The sequence below is a fragment of the Octopus sinensis genome, linkage group LG12 (assembly GCF_006345805.1).
Source record: "Octopus sinensis linkage group LG12, ASM634580v1, whole genome shotgun sequence".
NCBI classification, from domain to species: domain Eukaryota; kingdom Metazoa; phylum Mollusca; class Cephalopoda; order Octopoda; family Octopodidae; genus Octopus; species Octopus sinensis.
In genome coordinates, this window is record NC_043008.1 from 9,004,533 (window position 1) to 9,015,235 (window position 10,703).

At 36.0% G+C, this 10,703-nt stretch overlaps 1 long non-coding RNA gene across 1 annotated transcript in view; it reads left to right on the forward strand.

The window, feature by feature from the left end:
- The first annotated feature begins 8,933 nt into the window (after positions 1-8,933).
- The window catches only part of LOC118765511, a 55,472-nt gene continuing 53,702 nt past the window's right edge, over positions 8,934-10,703 (forward strand). Inside the window, exon 1 of the long non-coding RNA XR_005001373.1 lies at positions 8,934-9,225. This is a non-coding gene — a long non-coding RNA (uncharacterized LOC118765511). The remainder of the gene's footprint in view (positions 9,226-10,703) is intronic.

Below are 10,703 nucleotides of genomic sequence, written 5' to 3' on the forward strand. Positions count from 1 at the left end.
ATTATTTGAAAAGTGCTTACATTTTCAAACATTAAATTACAGTCTTTTTCTTCCTTCATTTTTTTTTTCTTTTTGGTGTGGGGAGGAATTATAATCGACTGCACTTGTGTAGTCCATAAATATTGGTTGTTGGCTAAATGGCTATGTTTTACCGTAAAATAATACTTTTGTATGAATTTCATCTCAGTATAAATTCATTCTTTTCATTTAGCCAGAAGAGGGATCTTCTTTCGCCATTTAATAGCAATTAACGACCATTATTTAGTTCATAAATCCACGAAAAATGCTTTCTATATTTACGATTTCTTTTATAGCTACAACAATGGTTTTCTTTAGATTTCTTTTCCTTTCGATTCTTCTTCGGTAATGCTGATATTGTCGTTTCCAACATCAGCATTAAATTCATTTTAAATTCATGTTTGACCCAACTATCAAATTTATTTTAAATAAAACTTTTCTTCACAGAAAGTGATCAGAAGAATAGGCAAGGGATCTTTCTCTGTTTTACTGCACATTTTAAAGTTTTAAAATTAAGTGAAAATTTGGAGTATTGATGTAATTTTTCACGCTGAATCTCAGGGTCTAATTCACTTGTTCCAGAAAATTTTTTAAAAACAAGTTATAGATGTTTAAAGTTTCATCATTTTTACCCAGTCAAAAAGTAGGATCTGGATGCTGTCCCTTTCTCCGTGACTGCAATCGTAAGACGACAAAACAATAATACCAACATCGCGACGATAGTACGTGTTTTAAGCATTTAATAAGCGAAACATTTTTTTAAATGTAGACAACACATATTTTGTAGTTCTAATGCGAGAAAAAAAAAGAGTAAACAACAGATTTATATCCATGTTTTCTACAGAAATGTGACATTAGGGAGATATTCGGTTGCATCTTGGGGCTCTATGTGTCGCTTTTGTTTATTAGGAATTTTATAGCAATTTCTTGCACTTGAATTGAAAACATTGGAAGTGTGATGTAGCGATCGCCAGTCCAAGAAAGGCTGCACTTCGTGTGAACATTTGTTTCATTTTCAAGCCTTCGAGAAACATACCCACAGTTTTTTTTCTTTTGTTTTTGAGTGTTTCGGATCGAAGTCTTTTTCAGATATGTTAGTCCAGCTGTTTTGGCGTTGTATCATCGGTCGACAAAAAGACAGTAGGTCCTAAGGAGTTTACTACCAATTTGTACGACGTTTGTTTCGTTTTTCATGCACCAAGTTTACACAGTATTGCTGCTTGTTTGTTTGTTTGTTGAGCGAAGCGGTCTTCGTCCCAGAGTGGGAGAAGCCCGAAACGTGGTCCTTTGCTATTCGTAAAACCCGCAGAAGAGAAAGCAGGTCTAGCCCCGACACTGAGAGCATCGACGGATGGATGAATGTACATCCACTCTCAGCGGTTGCGTAGGAAGTCGGGGATAAGAAACAGGAAGAAAGAGTAAGAAAAAGTTGGGGGCAAAAGAGTACAACAGGGGTCGCCACCACCCACTGCCGGAGCCTCGTGGAGCTTTAGGTGTTTTCGCTGAATAAACACACACAACGCCCGGTCTGGGAATCGAAACCGCACAGTATTGCTGCTGTTTAGCAGGTGTAAAAATACATGACATATGAAGGCTGTCTACACTAATCTCAGACCTCTACCTCCTTCCTCTATTCTTAGATAGAGCTTAGCAATTTCTAGTTAACATCAGGATTTGCAGGTCTAAATGTCTATGGAGTAGGTTTCATCTACAAACCAGCCAAGAAACCTAAATATTGGTATCAGCACTGATACTGCAAACACATTGTGGAATGTTGTCTTATTATAAAAGGAGAGCTCCGCATGATATATTTTTTCTAAGTCTCTTATAACATTCTCGGGTCACTATCTTTATTCACTACAACTCCGTATGATATACAGTAATCACTCGCCATATCGCAGTTAACCTATCGCTCCCTCAGTGCATCGCAGATTTTTCTGGCAATCGTGAACTCCTCCGTGTATCGGGGGTTTCTGCGGTCGATAGGTATTTATATTTTTTCAGATTTTAATTATTTCTGTGGTAAAACAAGCAGTTTCACGCCTAAAAATTAATAAATTAATGAATAAAAATATAGTATAGCACTGCACTGTATAAGACATTAATTAAAATATATTAAAAGAAAATACGTAGTGTATTGAAGATGAGTAAACAAAGAACTGCACGTGCTGTATGGAAAACGAAACTCGGGAGCCGAGTGTGTGGTGGTGTTTTGAATTTATAATAAAATAAATATATACAAACTAGCTTAAGGTGACCCGCTCTACGCAAGGGTGAGTGTGTGGTTGTTACTTTCTGTTGCTTCTTTTCTGTTTCTTATCGCCACATTCTCCCTCTTTGTTTCTCTCTCCCTTCTCTCTTACTCTTCCTTTCTCTCGGTTGGTCAGGCAGGGCTGTGATAAAACGCATCTCAGCCGTGATTATCTCTCCTTCTTTTCAGACATACTCTCAGAATACATTATCCAGTATGTTCTTTCGCGTTCCGGTATAATATAGTTTGAGCAACATTTGACTGCTATTTCAGATTGGTCAGGTCATCCTGGAGAGCTCCCTTTTATTTTAGCATCTTGCTAAAAACATTGCCTCTGTACAAGTTATATGTATGAGGAGTGGGGTAGGAAAGGGGAAATTAAAATCTCTGCAAATATTAATGGATTATTGAAACTATGACGAAATATTAAGCTTGGAGCAATGTAACCATGGAGACGTCAACCAGAAATTGCAAGATTATGGAGTAATTGAAACGAAATTGTTCTATTAAGTTTGAACTTGTGTCCCTAAATTAATTAATTGCGGATACTGCCACTAATTTACGGTGTACCCTCAACAATCATTTAAACAGGGAGTAATATGAAATGGTTTGCCTCGGCCCTTCTCCCCTCTTTTAGTGCCTATCACAAGTCTTTCCATTCACAATTCTTTGTCAAAATCACTTTGAACCATTTTCAGCCAGGTCGTTTACAATATCCCTTTGTGTATTTTGTATTCTTATGACAAGAGACGAATAATTAGTTTGGTAACATTGAGTGATCCCGTTAATTCACTTGACCATGGTACCACTACGGCAGCTGTTTTACATTGAATCAAAAAATGTTTTGCATTCAGAAGCAGGGTCCGTCGAATTCGATCATTGCTTAGACACTTGATCCGTGATATTTCGGTGATTCACAGAAAGCATCCCATTTGTAAACTTTTCCAATATAATCAAATCACTCTGTGAGAAGTTATGATTTTGCACCACGCGATAACAATGAAAAGCTATACAGATGATCGATAAATGCAGATTTTAATGTGTAATGAGACTTTCTGTTGTTTCAAAATCGAGCAATTAAGCAGAGTAGACCCTACTGTGTCAATCCTGTGTTTGATGTCTAATGATACCTGATTCTTTTAATAACATTTAAAATCAGTTGAAATCAACTCAGAAGAAATTAAAATATAAGCTTATTGATGTTATTTGTATTTATTTGCATCAAGATTAGTTAATTCGCCTCCTGTTGACTACTACTTATCTCTTCAATATTTCAATAATGAAACGGAGTGTAAGGAAGCATGCATCATGCGAATCATGTAAATATTCCCCGATCCAAAGCTGTAAACGTACTTTGGAGTACTTAAATGCTATTTCAAGCTATTTAAGTGATACATGCAATAATACAAATTTTCACAGATTGGCAATGTAATTGCTTTAATATTATGGATGGGTTTTATTTCTAGTTAATATCGATCATTTGTTCTGTGCAATAATTCATACGTCAATATTATACCTTTGAATTTATGGATATGTGTAGTGCCTATGCATTCATAACTTTGTAATGACAGTAATTATAATTTTATTGCCTGTGAACAATAAATGGTTGAATAACTGTTTGTACCGAATGTATGGCGAAAATTAATGATCATCTCAACATGGCGGTTCTCGGAATAACGAGAGGGCGTCTTTCCTTTTGTTCGATATGCTAAAAAGTACCACCAAAATTTCCCTCAAAGCATTCTGTGTCGTCTTCATGTAGGATGCATTGGATAAGGTTGACGTCGTCAACTCAATCTGAATGAAAAACAGTGTAGATACAGTTGAAATGCGTTTATTTGTTGGTCTTCTTAATAAAACTAACGACTTTGAGCTAAACTGAAAACAACAACAATCACATGATGGTTCAAAATGCTAGAAGCAGTAGCTAAGTTTCACTTAAATCACATTGTAATTTCTTTAAATTTTTTGGAAAAGGATATATTCGGTAATGTAGACCTAGAGACATTATGTCTGGAAAACAATATGTCTGGAAAACAATAAATGAGATGGTCACTCCTGAAGAACCATTGAACATAGACCCATTCAGTTAGTGACTTTGAGCTCACAAACAAGCAATAAAAATAACAATAATAATTACGCTGTCTTTATTAACACTGGACATTTGTCGGTTGTCGATGGAAAATGATACTAAATATATTATCTACTATTGTCAAACAATATTAACCACTTTCCAGAGGTAGATAATTTCATGTGTGTGCATCGCAGTGAAGCCTATAAATTCTCGCATCTTTGGAGAAGTAGGGGAATCTACAATCTCCGACTCTTATTATTGGAACTATTACTACAAATCATTTTTCTGGTAATATTACACATTTTCCCTCGAGACTTGGCAGAGAAAAGTGTTGAAATGGTTCCGTTGCAAAAGATAATAGACAAATTCCACTTATGAAATGAGTTTCCATAACAATTTCATGTCAAGTGCACCAGTAAATATTTCATGTTTACGATGACGCTTATGTAGAGCAATCAAATCTTTTCTACTTGTGCACACAAACTTATACATACATATATATACATACATACATATATATATATATGTGTGTGTGTGTGTGTGTGTGTGTATACACGCACATGTGTGTGGTGTATTCTTTTATTTTCTCCCCTGTTTTAATCTTTGGACTGTTGCCATGTCTCGGCACTACCTTGGAAGGTTTAGCCGAAAAGAATCAAAACTAATTTATACTTCCAGCTGACACTTATTCTGTCCATCACATTTTGCCGAATTGCTAAGTTTCGAGCACGTTAACCAACCAACACAGTCAGCAATCAGTTGGTGGTATGGAATACAAAAACACAAACACAGATACGTACATGTTTGCGTCTGTGTATGAATGTGTGAGTGTGTGTATCGCATGTATTAGTCATATATCTACTCATATATTTCACTAGCAGTATCGCCCGGCGTTGCTCGGGTTTGTTTCGACCCTTTAGAATTGGAAGTTTTGGAAAAGTAAACAGTTTGTATTATGTAGCTTGTTATTCTATTTAAGTGAACATTTTTCTGGTTGAAATACACCGAAAAATGGCGACACAGCAGTCAAAAAATCGTAAAAAAATAGGGATTTTTCATAGAAAAAAAGCACCTTTTTGATGTAAATAATTTTTGGTGTTAACATGGTCCGATTTGAATTTTTTCTTCTACGGAAGGAAGAGCAAGCCTTCTTCTATCATACTTTCAATTTTGGTCTCGCTGCAGGGTCTCGGAGGAGATAATGTTAGTTGAAGGCTACCGAACCTGCCATATACAGACAACTTCAGCTTTATATATAGAGAGATTTGTGAAATTATATGTGTACGCGGAGGTGTGTGAATGTAATGTATTTGATTTATACGTCACAAATCACTCCACAATTGTTGATTGTTAAAATGAAAACGGTTCTAAATTTGTTCGAGTTTTGTTTAAAATTAGTGGTAAAAATGTCCGTTCGGTATTGTTTGCGTTATACTGTTCAGCCGTTCACTTCTTTGTGTATCATCCAACGTGTTATGACTGTATTTACAGCTTAAATGTTTAACATATGTGCATGTTTCTAGAGTTTGTCGTATTTAATTCAGCTATTTCCTATGTCTGTATGTGAATATGTTGTTAAACGTGAAACACTTTCTTCCTACGTGCAGACCCATGCGTTACTGTGTAGGCTATAAATATGATCGTTAAATATGTTTATAAACATATATAAACACATATACAAGACTGGAGAGGAAGAAAAACGGTTGGTCATTGCTCTAAACAATTATTTCTAATGAACTTTTGACAAAGCAGGAGGTGCAGGAGTGGCTGTGTGGTAAGTAGCTTGCTTACCAGCCACATGGTTCCGGGTTCAGTCCCACTGCGTGGCACCTTGTGCAAGTGTCTTCTACTATAGCCTCGGGTCGACCAAAGCCTTGTGAGTGGATTTGGTAGATGGAAACTGAAAGAAGCCCGTCGTATATATGTATATATATATATATATATATGTATACGTGTATGTTTGTGTGTCTGTGTTTGTCCCCCTAGCATTGCTTGACAACCGATGCTGGTGTGTTTACGTCGCCGTCACTTAGCGGTTCGGCAAAAGAGACCGATAGAATAAATATGAGGCTTACAAAGAATAAGTCATGGGGTCGATTTGCTCGACTAAAGGCGGTGCTCCAGCATGGCCACAGTAAAATGACTGAAACAAGTAAAAGAGAAAGAGAGTAAAGCAATATACGCTTTCTCCTATCAAATACTGTCTACAAATTCTTTCTGTATATTTGCTTATAAACAGTCATGATTTCTGATGAACTTATAAACAATTATGAAATTATTTTACTGCCTGTTTTCAACACTTTTATGTAAATGTTTAGACACGAAGCCTCTCTTAACATTTTCTCATCATTGTCAAAGATTCTATTTCTTATCATTTTCTTATCATTGTCAAAGACTCTATCGCTGTATTTTAATACATCTATGTTAACAAATTTTTAACACCACAGAGGCTACACAAAGCCTTGCACTTTACTGTTGAAAATCTTTTTCAAACAAAATGAAACCGGTCAAGTCAATAAACATCTTTAAAAGACCTCAGCATTTTCAAATCCTCTTCCCAATATATATGCGTGTGTGTTTGTGTGTGTGTGTGTGTTGCCGTTTATCCTAGACTAGAATACACATACATGTATTTTATTACCTTTAATATATACATAATATATAATATATACATTACCATAATATATACACTTACATGTATTGTATTACCTTTAATATATACATTTGCACATACACATGACACACGCAAACCCATAAGTATTAACTATATCTACCTATACATATTTTTTTCTTCTTCATGGGATATAAGCTATCAAATTACCTCATCAGCGTATTCAAAATGTGCTCGAGCGTTTATGTTGTATACGAGGTGCACTGTAGTAAATATGGGACATCCTACATTAAGACTACCATCAGAAAATTATTGCACGTTCACATCAAGGAACAAATGTGCAAAGACAGTTCAATAAAAAAAAAAACACCTACAAAAGTGTCAGCAGGATTTCTTAGTATCCATCAGAGGCACTGAACGCAATAGAGGCAATCTCAGAATCATGGAGGCCATCCTTATTAACAAACTGAGACCAGCTATAAACAACAGAAAAACGCTATGTGAAGCAGACTGGTTACAATAACAACACAAGTATGGATATGTGCCGTGTTATTTTTTTAACCCCGCCAAAGAGGTTATGTTTTGCCGGAGTTGGTTTGAGATTTTCAGCGTGCGTGTATATGGGTGGAATTAACCGCTTGTTATATATTTAAATATATAACAAAATTATTTAAAAAATATAATTAATATAACACTACGATCGTTTCATGGCTGTTAATTTCTTTAAATTTTCGAGTTACAGTCATTCATCAGGTGGTTTAAATATTTAACTTGGCGAGGTTTAATCATGAAACGATCGTAGCGTTATATTAATTATATTTTTTTTATAATTTTGTTATATATTTAAATAATATAAATTAAATAATCTTATGTATTGGCTTAAGTTTTTCATTGTATGATTTGCCTAATAGTGATTTTTATCTCTAATTTAATATAATATATATATATATATTTATATATAAATACTTTAGCTCTTTTTTCCAGCACTGAATGTGTTCTAACAACCTCTGTCGTCTTCAATGACACTTATAGTTCTTTTTTTTGTGTGGGAGGGGGTAAATTGCTAAACAGTTGCTTAAATTATATATATATGTGTGTGTGTGTGTGTGTATGTGTGTGTGTGTGTGTGTGTGTGTGTGCGTGTGCGTGTGTATGTACGTATCATCGTTCACATTTTAATATATGCAAAAGTATATGAAGGTCCGGGTATGTGCGTTCGCAGATGTGAGTGGTGTCTGCGTATGTCGAAAAAGTAAACCGCTTACGTTTTTTGTTTTTAATTCCGATATAAGTTTGAGATTTCATTTTCGGATTTTCTCTCTTCTAAAATTGACACGTGTCACGTGAATAATTTATAATGAATACCTAATGGTAATACATCTCTTCTTGACATTTTGCTGTCTGGGAAAGTAGAATACGATAGTACAATGCACAGCGTAGAAATAATATTTATGCATGTGCCACAGGGTCGTATTACTGCTGTACTGAGAGAGCTAACGGTGTCATTAATAATAAGTAGATCAAGCGACTCCACAGAAAGCAATCTGAACGTTTAACAATCGCCACATAATCTCACAAACACACATATATGAAACACTTCTGCATAAATCACACACATGAGTATACGTCTGCTGAAAGGGTGCTGTGTATAAGTAATTATTTATTTCAAGCAATAGTACGAGAAATAGATTCTGATACGTGACCTTTCGTGATTAATCAGCTCAAATTACTAAAGTGAGTGAGAAAGAAACAATGGAATATTTTGACATACAGACTCTTCAAGAAGGCAATAGAGTGAAACAGACGCTCGCGCGAACACACACACACGCACGCACACCGCGCACGTACGTACACACACATAAACGCATAGATACGTACACATACGTATTCAAATATCTGTGTGTTGGTGTATCTGAAACAGAATTGTTAAGGTGCGAATAAAGCGTCTTGGCATTTAAATGTCGTGTGGCGTCCTGAGGAAACATTTCTATAAAGTAACCAGCGCAGTGTTCCAACACCAGAAGCAGCATATGGAGGAAACATATAGACAAAGCTTTTAACGGTAAAGTGAGGTGCAACAGACCTTTGTTTAATCGAAGCACGCTTCACTGGGAATTTTAACCAATCATGAACAAGCGGAGTAAGCTCAATACACAGCCATGGATATAATGTTTCTCTGAATAGTGATCGAGATTGTTTATTATTCTGCTATGCAATATCACGTCAAGGATAGTGTAATCAAAATAACTTCACAACTCAGAATAAACGACAGTAAGGTCCAATCTATAGTTATTTTATTTCATCTGAGCTCCTACAAATGAAACTGTCTACCTATTTGTAGATCTATTAGGTTGTATGGAAAGTCCCTGCCGATTTTTAAAGGAAAGACAAAGGTCAATAAATACTTGCCATTACATTTTTAATCAACCAAATGTGAACCATTTTGCTGCACAATGCGTCTCCATCTTTCCTTTAACTTGAAAATACCCTCTTCCCTGAATTGAGGTGGTTTCATGGTAAAGAATTCATCAAGGTATCTTTTTACGTCATCCAAGGAATTGAAATTTTTACAATTAAGTCTATTCTGCAGAGGTCTGAATAAGTGGAAATCCGAAGGAGCAACAACTGGTGAATATGGAGGGTGGTGTAACGCATCCCAGCCGAGCTGCAGCAATTTTTGTCCGGCTCCCAAAGCATCAAGTGACAAAAATGAATTTCTTATGTTCCATTTTAAAGGGTTACAGAATTAACACAGGTTATAGGAACATAAACCTTCTTCCACGAAAAGATAGCTTAAATAGTGCTCTAAATGGTGGTGTAGTCAAATCCTATTTTATCGACTCAACCATGATCTAAAATAAGTCGAAAGGTAAGCTACTATAAATCGGCACGAACTTTCCGGACAGTCAGTCCCTTATCGTAGTTCTCAGGGAGGTTCAGTGTGACACAGAATGTGACGAGACTGACCCCTTTGAATTACAAGCACTACTCGTTTTTGTCAACAAAGTGGACGGGAGCAAGTAAAATAGTGTTTCACAAGGATACAACGCGTTGCCGGAATCGAACTCACACTTTACAATCGTGGGCCGACAACCCCTAACCACTAAGCCACACGCCTTCACCATATCTCTGTATCGAAATATTTATATGTCTATCTACGAATCTAGCGACCTACACCTACATCGTCTGTTATGACGGTTAAACATTAAAACAAAATAACAATTAAACTGATATCTTTTTTTATCTTTTTTCTGTCACATAATTCTTATACGTTGGATGGTGTGTAAGATCCTAACACTCAGCGTAATATCGCTTTCTCAAAACATTGACTAATCTCTCACAATCTCTTATAAAACTCTGACATATATATGATGGGATTTCATTATATATTTTTTTTACCTGATTTACTACTTAATATGACTCCCTCACAAAGCTACACCACATTAAACTGCTAAGACGCTATACTTGCACAAGATCTATCAATATATATCTGTGTGAAGGCGGCGAGCTGGCAGAATCGTTAGCACGCCGGGAAAAATGCTTAGTAGTATTTCGTCTGCTTTTACGTTCTGAGTTCAAATTCCGCCGAGGTCGACTTTGCCTTTCATCCTTTCGGGGTCGGTAAATTGAGTAGCAGTTGCCTACTGCGGTCGATAAAATCGACAGGCCCACTCCCCAAAGATTTCGAGCCTTGTGCCTAGAGTAGAAAATAATATATATCTGTGTGTAATCGTGCGTGTGAGTGTGTG